Source organism: Callorhinchus milii, unplaced genomic scaffold (genome assembly GCF_018977255.1).
Source record: "Callorhinchus milii isolate IMCB2004 unplaced genomic scaffold, IMCB_Cmil_1.0 Scaffold6, whole genome shotgun sequence".
In the NCBI taxonomy this organism is placed as follows: domain Eukaryota; kingdom Metazoa; phylum Chordata; class Chondrichthyes; order Chimaeriformes; family Callorhinchidae; genus Callorhinchus; species Callorhinchus milii.
Genome location: NW_024704747.1, coordinates 27862925 through 27877966, shown reverse-complemented (window position 1 = coordinate 27877966; position 15042 = coordinate 27862925).

Below are 15042 nucleotides of genomic sequence, written 5' to 3'. Positions count from 1 at the left end.
TTATACTAAACTGATGAATATCTCTGTGGGCGATCAAGAAACTTCCAAACACCCCTCTGCTCATGTAACAGATCTTTACACCTAAATGGGTTCATTTCAAATCTAGTAAATACCTCAACTCACTTAAATGTAAAATTGTTTTTAAAAAAAACACTAGATTATATTATTAAGCACATTACAAGAAACAATCAGCTTCAATGTGGTGGCTTAATGAACCACTCAAATGTTAGTCAATCAGAAAGCACGCACACACCCAAAGCATATGCTTCATCAGCTCTTTACATAATAAACAACATGTTTATTATGTGTGTGTTAAAACAGTCATAAGATTTTTCCAGTCTTTATTCTGGAGTTGTTCATTAGTGAACTCATCACCTGGCCAATGGTCCCTTAGATAAATTTGTGGTTATATTACTATTCACAAATTAGCTGCTGCTATCACCTACACTCAAGAACAACTTACTTCATTCAGGATAGCATCTCGGACAGCTGGTCCCTACACTTTACATTATAAATTCTGCTAAGTGCTTTTAGACTTATTGTGGAAAAGAACCTCAATTTGTGAGTGTGTTTGCTTGCCCTCAGTCTCCAAATGCTAATGAAATGGAATTGCAAAGTTTAATCCTTTGTTCTTACCAACAAAGTACCACAGAAATAGTTGTTTTTCCAAGCAGAAACCCTTTGGTTGGAAAATAATCCCAAGGGAGGAAAACTGTTCCTTTTGTTCATTCTCATTTGGGGATAGAAATTTGTTAAGAAAGATGGGTTTTTTTGCTCCCACCTACCTGATGGGATGCAACGAGAGATTTCTTAACTAAGGGTATTTTGCTTTAAGAGCCTCTTGGATTTTCTGGCATGGTTCATCAATAACAATAGCAAGCATTTCCAATTTCATAGGAAAGGCTTAGGCTACAGAGACATATTGGCAGTTACACCCACATTCTCACAAGAGGGGAGGGGGGAAACCAATCCATGACAGAAAGATATCAGATTACCCATAATTACAAATATAATATTTTAGCATTTACTTCCATCACCATTTAATGCAATAAAATACCCGCAGTGTAAATTAGTACAGTGCATTAAATGAATTATTCCCGCTGATCTTTCCACCTGTTGCTTGGTGAGATTGCATTCTTAAATAAAAGCTTTTGTGGTTTTCAAAGAGCTCCTGACTGATTTTAATACTCTCCTGAATCTTGTTGCAGCATTATTGTTAGATAACAGGCTGGAGTGCTGTCCTTCAAATGAAAAGCACACGGTTAGTTTGTGGTGTGTTTATGTTCCCATGGTGCTGTAATTCCTTTAAATGCTGTGAAGTTAAAAAACAGTGAAATCAATGGCTCACCTTGTTCACGGTTTGCAAGGCTAATCCTCTTGCACACCCCCTACTGTGTCTTTGGCAAAACAAAAAAAGCAAATTGAAGTGTGGTTTAATAAAAAAAGTTTTATTGTCTGCAATGCAAGTTTAGGTAAACCTCTAGGAAAATGCTTCTCTCCACCTAAACAGGAGGTACAATTACAGGATCTCCTACCTAAATCTCCATTTCATAGCATTTGCAGTCTTGAAACCTCAATGGTTATGTTTTGCTTTTTTTTCCCCTGTTTATCCCTATCCAAAATTACTAACTGTCCAGTGCCTTGTGGCGTCCTCCTGACATGAAGGGGTCTATACAAATGTAATTTGTTGTTATTGTTGTTTATATGAGTCACTTTTGTTTAGTGTTACAATAAGGCATGTTTATAATTATGGTCTTGTCAAAACCATTGCCTCAATTCCATATGAGAGAATTAAATCTCAATGAACAATTTAATGTATTATTTCACCCCCCTAACCCCACCCCGAAAGGAAAGCACTATCTCTTACTGGGATGTGCATCCACAGGTACCTCTTAGACCTCACCCACAAGAAGCCATTCACCAAGTGTATGTCTGGGCAAGAACCATTTGCGTTGGAGGGAGGAGAAGTGGGGGGGGTGGTATCACAGGCAAGACCGATCCTTTCAAAAGAGGCACACATACATAAAGGCAGGATCCATCAAATGCTGCCTCATATCATTTATCCCCTCCTTGCATAACAATGCTTAAGCCAATTGGTAGTAGTGCCACTACCTCACTGGATGAGGTCAAGTGTCAGCACAGAGCAGGCAATTTGAATTGTAGGCATATAATAAAATAAAGAACAGCAATGGTAATAATAATAACATAGGATGTAGACCTTATCACATCGTTGAGATTTCTCAAAGCGCTTCACAGAATCTATCGCAAAGTGGATTGACTGTATTTTGTGGGTGAAAAATAATTATAAAAATGATGTTAACTGCAGTGCCACCAGCTTGCTGTCAAAAATAGTAAAGCTGCTGTTTCTGGCACATCAAAGAATGTTTCACTGCCTCCCCACCCCCACAATTGATACAGAAAGCATAGAAATCATTCAACATCATTAACTGGAGACTCCATATGGCGCTGTCTAATTGCCACTGAATAGCATCAATGCCAAACAATGTGAAAACAATTGCCCATCGTGTTTAGTGTTCAGTAGGTAAATTAAATTGTGTTCCCACTGTCACAATTTCTCCATTACTGTAAACCTAAGTAGCTTTCTGATCAGTGTTCCTGCAAATGCAGTTTGCATGTGCTAAATAATTGAAAAATCACTAGGTTGAGTAAAAATAAATCAGCAAAAAAAGTTTTTAAAAAATTCAGACATTTCCCTTTTCCAAGACATTACTGAATTGAGCTAAATAGTTGCTGTCATTGCTTGAAATATAGAAAGAGGCAGTTTATAGTCTCATTCCAGGAACCTGCTGTTAGGAATGCCTAAGATGTCAATCTTTAGTTCTGTGAATCTATTTCTATTGCTGTGCAGACACAGTACATTTAATAAGACTTTAGCAAGGCAAGTATTAATGCCATCCATCAAGTGTACATTTATGAACGTGAAGACTATTATTTTTTATTTCCAGCATACACAATTTTCAGCTGTATGCAGTATCAAGTTTCCAAATATATATCAGCCAATTTCAGGCCATTTCTTCCAATTGTCCATTGGTGATCTAGCAGTTTCTGCATGCTTGATCTGATATGGAAATTGTAGTAATACAACAAAAAAGGATTTTTTCTTAGTTGGAAAAAACAGGTTTTGTGCCCTGCTGCTCAGCTCAGAGATTTTTATTGGCTCTATTTGTGGAGCTCTATCACATCTTAACAGCATTTTGGAAACAGACTAGTTTATGATTACTCAAAATTCTGGGAGAGGAGGCATTTGATCTATCTGATTCTATCCAAATACAGGAATATAGAAACAGAGGTAGGCCATTAGGCCTCTCAAGCCTGTTATATTCTGTTATATCATGGCTGATCTATACCTCAACTTAATTCCTCAAATTAAACACTTACCCCTAGAAACAACAATAATTTGTGCCCATCGGATCTGGGATACAAGCGTACAACCATTTGTAGGTTTAAAACACCTTGAGCTCCAAAACTGCTGAAAAAGGTTCTTTTATTTAGCTTTAGGTTTTAACCCTTACCCAACTTCACTAATCCAAGCCACTTTATAATAAGCCCTGAAAGTGCTTCACAGAATATACTGTAAAGTGAATTGACTGTATATTTGTGGGTGAAACACTTATACATAAGAGATTCAGTTCATGGTGCATGCAAGAAGCTTTTCAGTGAATTAGAAAGACAGATTAAGAGCTGAGTTGTAACCAGCAGGAGATGTACTACTATTAAGTACAAGTCGAACAACATTCACTTTCATTGAAACTGATACTAAATGCTCTGCTTTGATAGAGTTTTGCAACAACCAATGCCAAAACACTCATCTTCTATCCAATTTCACAAGGTTGGATTTTTTTTTTTGCCTGGAGTTGTTGAGATTCTGTATTGGCCCATAATACTAAACCGTGATGTGCAGAGCAAGGCTATTGTGATTGACAGGCTGGAGTCACCGAAATTGAAGAGAAATTGGTTTCAATTAAATTACACAAATATAATAATATAAATAATAATCCTTGCATTTGATACAGAGCCTTAATACGTCTTCGAGAGGTCTTGGCAGCAGACAAGTATGTGTCCTAGTTCCAATCCCAGAACTAGGACACATAATTGTCTACTGCCAAGGTTGAGAATTTAAAGACAATTGTTCTTATATCTGGGCTCCTTGCCTGTGTGATGAATTTGAGATCTTCTGAATATAAAGTTCATAAAGAAAACTGGCAGTGCAGCATTAAGCTAGAGTATGAAGAGCAGGGTAAAGGAAAAGACTGTCACAGAACAAGGACCAAGAGAACCACCAAAAAATCTGGACACAGAAACTCAAAGAAGAATTATTAGTGAATTGTGTTGCCAATAAAATCACTAGAAATGAGCGTTAAATACTGAAACAGCAACAGCTAATTCTGGTCAGCACAGCCAATTACCCATCATTTATCTCATAAAGGAACACCACAGACAAGACAGACACCACACACGTCAGTGAAATTTAGTAACAGAGGGTCATTTTTCACTGAGACACAGCCAACTAATCTGCTCCCTGCCAGCAGGTAATCCAAATAATGGGAACTGAGAAGCTGTATTGTGTATAAAGGTGCCTTTCTCCCATAGTCAAATCAAGTGCTGTTACATATGTTTGGTAGAAGGACCAGTTAGGGATTAAAGGGCAGCCTCTTGATTGCAATTTTTTTTTGCTACAGTGATGAAAATCCTGAAGTTTTTGAAGATGAGTGTGAGGATCTTGCAATCGATCTGTTTGGTGATAGGGAGCCAGTGGAGCCTCGTGAGGATTGGCGTGATAGGGGTACGGAGTTTAGCGCAGGTGAGCATGTGGGTGATGGAGTTTCAGATAAACCGGATTTTGTGGATGGTGGAGCTGGGGAGACTGACGAGGAGGGCAATTGACACCAAAAAGAATTGAAATACATTTTGGAGAAATGTTCAGCCATAAATATTCAATGACTATTGTCTATAACACCACAGCTGAGTCTCAGGATTTCTAAACCCTCTCTAATCTTTGCCATATAGTATGCGGAAATTAATTACCCAGCACAAAGCAAGCCACAAGCATCCAGTTAACAAAAAAGACTTAACTGTGGTTTAAAGCTACAGTACGTTTGTCAGAACAATCTAGAATGTGAAACTAAGAGAGTACAGTGCTACTTCACATTGCTGATAAGCAGAAACACTGACCAAAAGCAAAACTTCAAGAGGAAGCACTACTTTCAAGATCAGTTTCAAAGATACGTGAAAAAAAAAATCAGGTTCAAAAGACACACACTCCTGTTAGGCTATCTGTGAAAAGAAAGGTAAGTAAAAATCAATTTGAGTCTCCATGAGCCAACCAACCTGTGTCAAATGTTCACTATCACAGAGTATTTGGTGGAAGCCAGTCTATACATCATCAAAACCACCTCAGCGCCCTGAGCTCTCATTGATCTTTGTTCAACTAAGGAGTGGCAGATTTGAAAAGCAATCCTCATCTGTATGATTGGCAAGTCCCACCCCCAGGTACTATAGAAAGCAACTTCTTGCATTTGTGAAAGTGAAGGAGATACGTTTTTCATTTTTGTTCCACCCTACAGACGTGGAATCAGAGAAAGTTTACAGCACAAGAGGAAAGCAATTCAGTCTACTGTGGTAACATTATCTCTCCCACTTGAGCTGCTGTCACATTCACCTGCTGTTTCCCCATACGCATAGATGTCATCTTTAGAACCTACTTTTGTTCTTAAGTGTCAGACACAACAGAAGGTTTTAGTTGTAGTGGATAATGTGGCTAAGTTCCCCCACTGGATCAACCCATTAATCTCATCAGTTAGACACAAAACAGTTTCGGCCTAAGTGTGAGGGGTGGATGATTCAGTCTAGTGGATATTTTACCAATACCTCCAAGACTGTCCATTGCTCCTCACCAAAACACATACTTATCAAGGGATAGTTCAGATGATGATTAGGAGTCTGCCAAAAACACAGATTTTCACAATCACATCATTAACAGTACTTCAATTCGTTCCCGCATGTCAAAACATTTCCAGGTAGCCGTTATCCTACATCAAGGAAATGCCACATTCCTGGCAATCGTGGTATGAGAAATTCCTGATTTGAGCTTGCTCAAACGTGCACTAGCCAAAGAGAAAGCAGAATGCTTTGGTAACATCAACAATGGTAAGACCTTAATATTGAGCTGTGGCTATAATTTTGACATCTTCAATTAGATAATTCATTGAGAGCTCAGGTGGTTTCACCCGAAATGTGGAACTGAAATCCTTTTAAAGGCAAGGTACTATATGTTCCAAGCAGAACTGAAGATGTGAATATAATCCACAATGACAGAGCAGCTAAAGCACTGAAAAAAATAACTGCACAGAATTCGAATGATTCAAAACATCTCTTTACATACTGAGCACTCAGTGTCACTTTTGAATTCAAGAAAATAGATATTTAACGCTACCAATGTGGAAACAAAAACAAATTAGATTTTACACAGCGCCTTTCACATCGGGAGGAAGTCCCGATTCGCTGGACAGTCAAGGATTTGGACCAGAGCTGGGGGTTGGGATCAGGAAGGTTGGAGGGCAGGGGTAGGAGGATGACTGAAAGTGCGGTCGAAGAAGAGGGTCTTGAGACAAATGCATTTTAATTCACCATTGGCATAATGAGCCTTAATTATACAAATGAGCAAGACTGGTACTGCAAAATACTGTGTGGATCTGATAATAGGCATGCTGCTTCCCATTAAGCATCACTGGGTAATCACGAGGGAAGCCCCATCTGATTTTGTCCTCCCTTGACCAGACACAAACTATCTTGAGCCTCTACTTTTCTCAGGCTGGGATCAGCTAACTCCAGGGGTTGAAACCTCAAACCTTCCTCATTTGTGCACATCAGTTCTATGAGACCACCACACAGCCAGTTTCTGATCTCAACGCCAGGAATGAAGTTTTTCCAACAAAAAAAATGATAGCTTGAGAAAGCACACATCCAAAACTATTATTTTCCATTTCCATACACTAACTGCAGGCAAGCATTAAAAGCTGGAGATGTATTTACTTGGCTGTACTGACTGCCAGAATCAGGTGAAACCTAAAAAGAAATTGGTCACTCAATCCACGACTGTTTGTGGACGCTGCTATGTGCAATTGGCTGCCACGTTTTGCCCACAAAATACAGTCAATTCGCTTAACAGTGTACTCCTGTGAAGCACTTTGCGACGTCTCAATGACCTGCTGAGGCGCTATATCAAATGCAAGGATTATTATCATTATAACCAAACGCAAGGATAATTATTATTATTATTATAAATGCGAAAGGTTCTTTAAAAATGCAAACCGAGGCTAATTGCTAAGCACTCAAACTCCTGAAAAGAATATTGATGGTCATTGGATGAGGTTAGGACCAGGCTGAGCTACTACTGCCCATAGTGGAATAGCCAGCCTGGCAGCACTCACTGTTTGGGTTAAACACGTGGCCACTTGGAAGCCAGTTAACAGAGAATGGCTGATGCACACAGGATTAAACCCCAGCATGTGCTAGAGCTTAAGCAAACGAGAGAGAGGAAAATGGGAAAACATTCTAAAATGAGAGTTCAGTCACTGCAACTGTTCTAGTTTCATGCAGAAGCTCATCCTTTCAAAACCACTCGAATGTGTGATTATTGCACGCTTAAACAATAATAAACTGGTCACTCAATCCGCAACTGTTTGTGAGTCACTGCTGAGAGCAATCGACAGTCACTGCACTTTAAAGTATATTCTGTGAAGTGCTCCGAGACGTCTCAACGACCTGATCAGGCGCTATATTAAATGCAAGGATTCTAATTATTATTATTATTAAAATGATAGACAGTTTAGTGCCCCACCTGGCTCCATCAACCCCTTGACAGAATCTCTTAATCCAGTTACTCATCCACTTATTAAGATCGTTTTTCAAGCAGACAGTCACCACCTCTCGAGTGCTGAAGGTTTCCCTTCACCTACCTGGAACAGTTCTGTTGACAAATGAGCTTTTCCATTCACCCACAGTATCTTCTGTTTCCCAGACAGTACAGTACAAGTGGAAATAACACACACCAACAGTTAGCTGATCAGAAGTGAAGCCAGGTTTGTTTGTGCTGGATTAAGTGCCTGCTGGATCAAATATCACATTCCCCCTAAACATAAAGCAATCTTTTTAAAGGGACATTACAGGCAAGAATAATCCTGAAATCATGGATTAGTATTGACTGAAAAAGTTGTGTTTACAGTTCTACAAAGCGATGATGATATGCTGTTACATCACACCCAGGACTTCAAGTTTGCACCTATCACTACATTGAAAAGAAATTACTTGACTCTTTACTTCTCCTGTGAAGAAATTTTATTTTTTTTGTTATAAAAAAACAAATAGCTTAAGAAAACACCTCAACTCTACTATATATNAAAAAAAGTGGTGACATGAAAAAAAAGTACTCAACAGAGCAGAATTGATTTGCACTCCTACATAACAGTTAATAAATAATAGTTACTGTAGGTACACTCACCCAGGCTTAAACCACAAGTGCAGATCTCCCTGAAGAGAGACTCACAAATACTGGAACGTTTATTCTTCTGAGCAGCAGGAGCCAAGGGAGTGAGTAAGTGCAGTTAACATTGTCCAAATTCACCAACTTTCTGGAATGAAAGAAAAAAAAATCAGTGGTCAGTGAATCCAGCAGTTCTCTGTCTCTCTCTCTCTCGCCAGTTTTCAGTGCAGGTTGTAAGTACAGGGGGTGGTGGTGGGGGGGAAACTTATAAGAGTCGAGTTGTGAGTGGAGCAACAGAGGGAGAATCAAATCAAATCACAGATTTCCTTCAATAAAAACTCTGGGAAGTAAAAGTGGCTGATATTCAGCACCTACACACACAGAGAGAGAGAGAGAGGGCAACACTCAGAAACACACACACACATATATGTATATATACACACACACACACATACACACACATCGTTGTAAAAACAAAACTCCAATGTGTTTCACCAAAACTGTGTTCCAAAGAGCACACGTTATCAGCTGCAGTAGTGCAGAACGAGAGTGCAGCAGCTCCCACCCACTTGTGCTTAAAGGAATGTGATACAGTTCGCCTCCTGTTTACCACTGGATAGTTTCTCTTCCCTTTCGGTCTCTAGTAATATTCTGAATGGAACAAGATGCATAGTTTGGTTCTTCCTTTTTTTATATATATATATATATATATATATATATATAGAGAGAGAGAGAGAGAGAGAGAGAGAGGAGTTGCAACTGGTTACCTTAGAGGAATCAGCCTGATACTAATTCCAAGCACCACCACTATCACCACATTACATTCAATAAATGCAAAGAAAATAAATAAAAAGGTTTGATCTGACTGAACTGGGAGTTTTCATGTCTTTCCCCCCCCCCAGGCACTCACACACACACACACACAACACTAAATGTCAGTGTAAACCAGGCTAAATTTTTCACTTCCCTGAGTTGCAAGAATCTGGAACAGAACTTTGTTCCCTCTTCTCCCCCCAACACCACCACCTCCCAACTTTCCAACACACTTCTCTCCCTCGAGAGAAACTTTAGGAATGATTAAACCTGGCGTCTGTTGTGAGTTTGTACAGCAGTCTTTCAAAGGTAAGGGGAAAAAAAAGCCCCTCCATTCATTCACTCACTCACTCACACTCCATCATTGCGAATGATTCATTGACAATGAAACATAATCACAAATTATATTACGACACAAACACACACACTCACTCCACCCTGTCTGATCTTTGTGGACCTGAGAGATAGCAAGAAATATTTTAAAATGTCATCATCATCATCAAATGATTTACCATAATTTGCTAAATTGTGAGATTTTTTCCACCCCTGAAACCAAACACTGTTATTATTGCAAAACTAGAAGCCAATAAGAGATTTCTACTCACACACAGAGAGAGAGAGAGAGAGCACTATTAGTTCAAGTGAAGAAACCTCACACTTTGTTGATTTCTTGCTGGAGTCACAAGGAAGCATCAACTGAATCAACCAAATTTTCGAGTTTAAATGCAACATAAATAAGATGAATCGCACCTTAATGAGAAGTGGCACCAGGCACATGTTTCTGGGACTGCCTCTGAGTTTTTAAACTCCCCTCAACCTTATTAGGAAATGTTTTCATCTTCCTGGAGAAACTTTTCAGAACAGCTTACACTAAAACAAATTTGACAACAAAGTGCTGTCCTATCAGCAGGCGCTGGGCAGTTTGGCAGAAGCCACACAGGGTTGGATTTCTCTGGAGAACACTGAACACTGCAGAGTGCAACACCATGTACAACCCCTACACCACAACCACTGACACCCTCCACAGCACCCACATCATGACAACTGAACACCATGCACAGCACCCAGAACACAACCAGGGAATGACCTCCGCAGCACCGAGAGCAAACCCCTACAACGCTGAACGTTCAGCAAGATCATGCAACTCCCAATTTATTCACGATAATACGGATCGTAAGCCTTGCATTTGATACGACGCCTTATCATGTCGTTGAGACGTCTTCGTGTTTCACAGACGGTATACGGTAAAGTTAATTGACTGTATTTTGCGGGCAGCCAATGGCACACTGCAGTGTCCCACAAACAGCCATGGATTGAAGTGACCAAATTATCGTCATTTTTATTTATATATTTAGAAGGGATTATTACCCTCAGAAAGCAATCCACCAATCAACTGGGTTCCTCACTTACTACTAGGTAAACAAAGGCGTGTGAAATAAGGAAACTTGCCAAAGGTTTCGCCCCGCCCAGGAATCGAGCTCATGTTCTCTCGTTCGCAGAGGCACGTGCTCTAACCAATACTCTACAGGACTCCACGATGAACACCATGAGCAGCAGCCAGAACTCAACCAGGGAATCAACATCCACAGCATTGATAGCAAATCCATGTAACATGGACTACAATACTGAACACTGATCAAGATCATGCAACTCCAATTACTTTGTAAGACCGTATTATTAGCAGTACACCCAGTACAAAACAGACAATACAATACAGAACTCTACTGTTGCATCTAATATCCTTTCAAAGTTCGTCCATCCATTCAGAGTCGGTGCAAATGATTATTGACAATAAACATGATCACAAATTGCATCATAAGACACACATTCGAGCCTGATGCGTGAGACTGAGAAGACACAATTTTCCAAGAGTAAAACTGGATGAACAACTTTTTTTTTTACAGCACCTCAACACAAAGAGGTGTGCTCAACAATTACTGTCAACAGCAGCAATTGTTTTTAATGGCAAATGCGGTAACCGTTCACACTAACAAATTGCCACAAACAACCGTGAGATGAATAAACAATTAATCTGAAGGTCTGTTGGCCAGAACTGTTATCACTTGCACCTGTTGATCTGAAGGTTGTGGGTTCAAGCCCTCGCTGGCACTTGAGTGCATAGTCCAGGCTGACACTCCAGTATAGTAGGGGGGAGTGGGAAAGTGTCAAAGGAAAAACTCCCTTCTCTTTTTGAATAGTGTCATGGGGATTTTTAAAGTCTGTCTGAATGGATTAAATGGATCATTTAATCGAATCCAACTCCCGAACCGGGGGTTGGATTAGTGGGAGGGTTGCGGCCAAGAGGGTTGCAGGGGTGGGAGGAGGGAAGACAACTGAAAGCACAGTTAAAGTGGAAGGTCCTGAGATGGACATTGAAGGAAGCGAGAAAAGGGACTTTGGTATGGAGTTTCATAAAGTAGGGAGCAGATAGGCTGAAAGGAGGGGGTGGGGGATGTGAAGCAAAGTGAGCGGGCGGGACGGTAGGGTTAAAGAAGGATTAACTCACTATAGAATTTAATTAACTATAGAATATGGACGAAAGGTCACTTGCCATTGAAGTAAACCACTAAAAATTGACATCGTGGATAAAGATCAAGATAACAGAAGACTGATCAACATGCACACACACACACCATAGAAAACAGAGTAGTGCTGCAGAAATGAGAGCACAGCGCTTGCAAGACATGACACAATCAGTAAACTTGCCAAACCTGGTATTCCAGAGTACAAGCGACCTCTCCACTCCTTCACTGAACTCTAACCTTTCCACTTATCTCCTGTGTGAAGTTCTTTATTCTCTCCTTTTGGTCTGCCCAGCTCTTTTCAGTATTTCCTGACTGCCTGCATTGATCATCTTTCTCTCAGAAAATGGTATACAACACAGAGGGAGGGTGGGGTGGGCCGGGGAGGAGAGACACACAGACTAAAAAGGCAAAGGAAAACAAAAATCAGGCAATGTGCATCAAAAATATAAAGGTTTTTGTTTTCTTTCAAAAGGAGCAATCTTGTATTTTTTGGTCATTTTACAGGATGTTTGAGGAACACACTGCTCTGGAAACTGAACTACAAAATATTGGAGTCTGAAGTATGTTTTTATTCCCACCGATGTGCTATCTGCAGTACAAACATTGTAAGCAGTTTAACTTATCTGTATATTTAAAAAAAATAAAAGCTGCTCAGTAGATCAGCCAAGTTGATCGGTAATTAGCCGAGTCGCATAGATAGGGAATCACTATCCTTGGCCCGTGCTCAGTTCACTGATTTCAGGCGTGGCAACACTCAGACTTGACCTCAATGTCCTGAAGCACGAATGACTTCTCTCACGACCCTCCTCTTCGATCACTCTCCTTCCCCGTACCCTCCACCCCTTTCCCGATTCCCAACTCCGCACCCCCCCCCAGTCCGGGTCCAAATCCCTGACTGTCCAGCGCCTTGGGACGTCCTCCTGACATGAAAGGCACTGTATAAATATAATTTGTTGTTGTTGATTATTATCCAGCGTCTCCTGCAGAAGGCCTGTGTGCACAAGCATCTATCCCTATCAAAAGAAAACATTCTCGTGCCAGTGTATACTCCCACCCTACCTCTCACCTATGCCATGGTCCAAAAAGTAAACAAAATTACAGGATATATCTGAAGAAATCAGCTAAAAACACAGATGGAAAATAAGAAGCCAATCATATAGATTCCACGCTCGATAATTACCTGAAACCATGTTCGACGCAGAACAAAACCTCAAAAGAGCTTAGATACTTTCCAATGGCTTCATAAACCACAATAAAAATTCCCAAAGTTCATTCGATAGTTTACTGCTGTTACAAACTCAATATTACAAACTCGAATCACTGGTTTACAAGTGGTTTTCATTTATTTCTTTTGAAAAGGGTAAGACGTATACTGTTCACAATTCTGGTTTGTCATAGTGGAGAAGAATGGGAGTTTAATTGGCTAAGTCAGGGTGGTCCAACCTTTTAACTGCTGAGGACCAGATGCCCTATTTGAGCAACATCCATAAGCCACACAAACAATATTGTTGTGTTTCCCTTCCAGAAACATAGCATTTAGGAGTTATGAGTGGGCCAGATGAAATCAGCCACGAGCCGCCAGTTGGACCATCCTGGGCTCAGTGACTGAGGAACGGCCCCATTTTCTTCCACATTTCAACGCAATCTCTGGCAACGAGGCATGGAGATTGAGAGAGATCTGCGGAGAGACGAGCTGGGAGATCAAAAAGAGAACAAATGAGCTGATGAATATTCTGAAAGGGATAAGCAGATTGTTACTGCACCGAGAGTGGACACTGGCAAAATGAGATAAGAGCTAAAGAAACAGAACAGAAAGAAAGAGGCAAGCTCAGAAAAACAGATCGTATAGATCAATACTGAACAGTCAAGATAGGGTCACTGTTGTATTTTACTGGATATCAGACGAGGAACAGTCTGACTTTTTATTAATCAATAAATTATTGTTGAAGAGCATTTCCTTTCGCAACCATTCATTTCACAGATGGCAACATGACAACAAATATAAAGTTAATCAGAAGCATAGGAAATCCCAGAAAGTTTCTCCCATAAAGGAGTTCCCGTCTAAGCCAGATAACATAGAAAGGAAATTCCAGATTCACACTACACATGGCTTGGTTTATTATTCATAGGGCACAAGCTACAATATGATCACATTGTACTGTGTAGTTTCCCAGGAGTGAATATGCCTTCGTGGAGTCCTGTAGCTCAGTGGTTAGAGCACTCGCTTTGCAAGCGAGAGACCTGAGTTCAATTCCAGGCAGAGGGTGAAACCTCGGGCAAGTTTCCTTACTCCACACAGAGCCTAATAATAATCCCTCCAAAAAAAAAAACAATAATAAATTGGTCATTTTCAATCTACGACTGTTTGTGGGACATCGCTGTGCGCAATTGGCTGCCGCGTTTGCCCACAAATATACAGTCAATTCACTTTACAGTGAAGCGCTTTGGGACGTCCTCCCGACGTGAAAAGCGCTATATCAAATGCAAGGATTATTATTATTATTGCAGCACATATTCCATGTGTACTTAAAGGGCACCCTCTTCATGAAAACTTTCTTCACTAAACACACGACACTATACTTGAAAGCATGTTGAAATGCAATGAGTTATATCATGACAAACAATATACAAGACTTTTCTCTGTCCTTACACACAAGAAAAAGAGCCAAGCGATTCTTAAAGTCTATTTAAATGTCCACTTAATAATCCTTGCATTTGTTATACCACCTTTCACATCAGGAGGACATCCCACAACGCTTCACAGGATTTTACTGTAAAGTGGAGTTTGTTTATAGCCCTCCTGGAGCAGTTGAAGAGGTTTTGATTGGTGATTGCAGCTCTCTTCATAAATATGGAACACATTTTTCAGCATACAGTATTTTTCTGGATGGATGTTCTTCACAAAAAAGTTTTATCAATTAATTTGAACGCAAGTACAGTACAGAATGACAAGGGGGAATGACCAGATGTTTGTTAAAGGATTGTGCTCAGAATTTCCTCTCAATCTAAATAAACTAATTGAGTGGTAAAACACCAAATCAAATGCAGTATATTTGAAGATCTGCCATATTTTGCTGCTAAGAATTAATTTTCCCAAGAGGAATTTCACCTTCAGATCCTGCCTGACCAAAGGAATTTTAAATTTAAAAATCGCCGCGATCATCTGAATGGTAGTGGCACAAATATGGAATGAAAACAAAT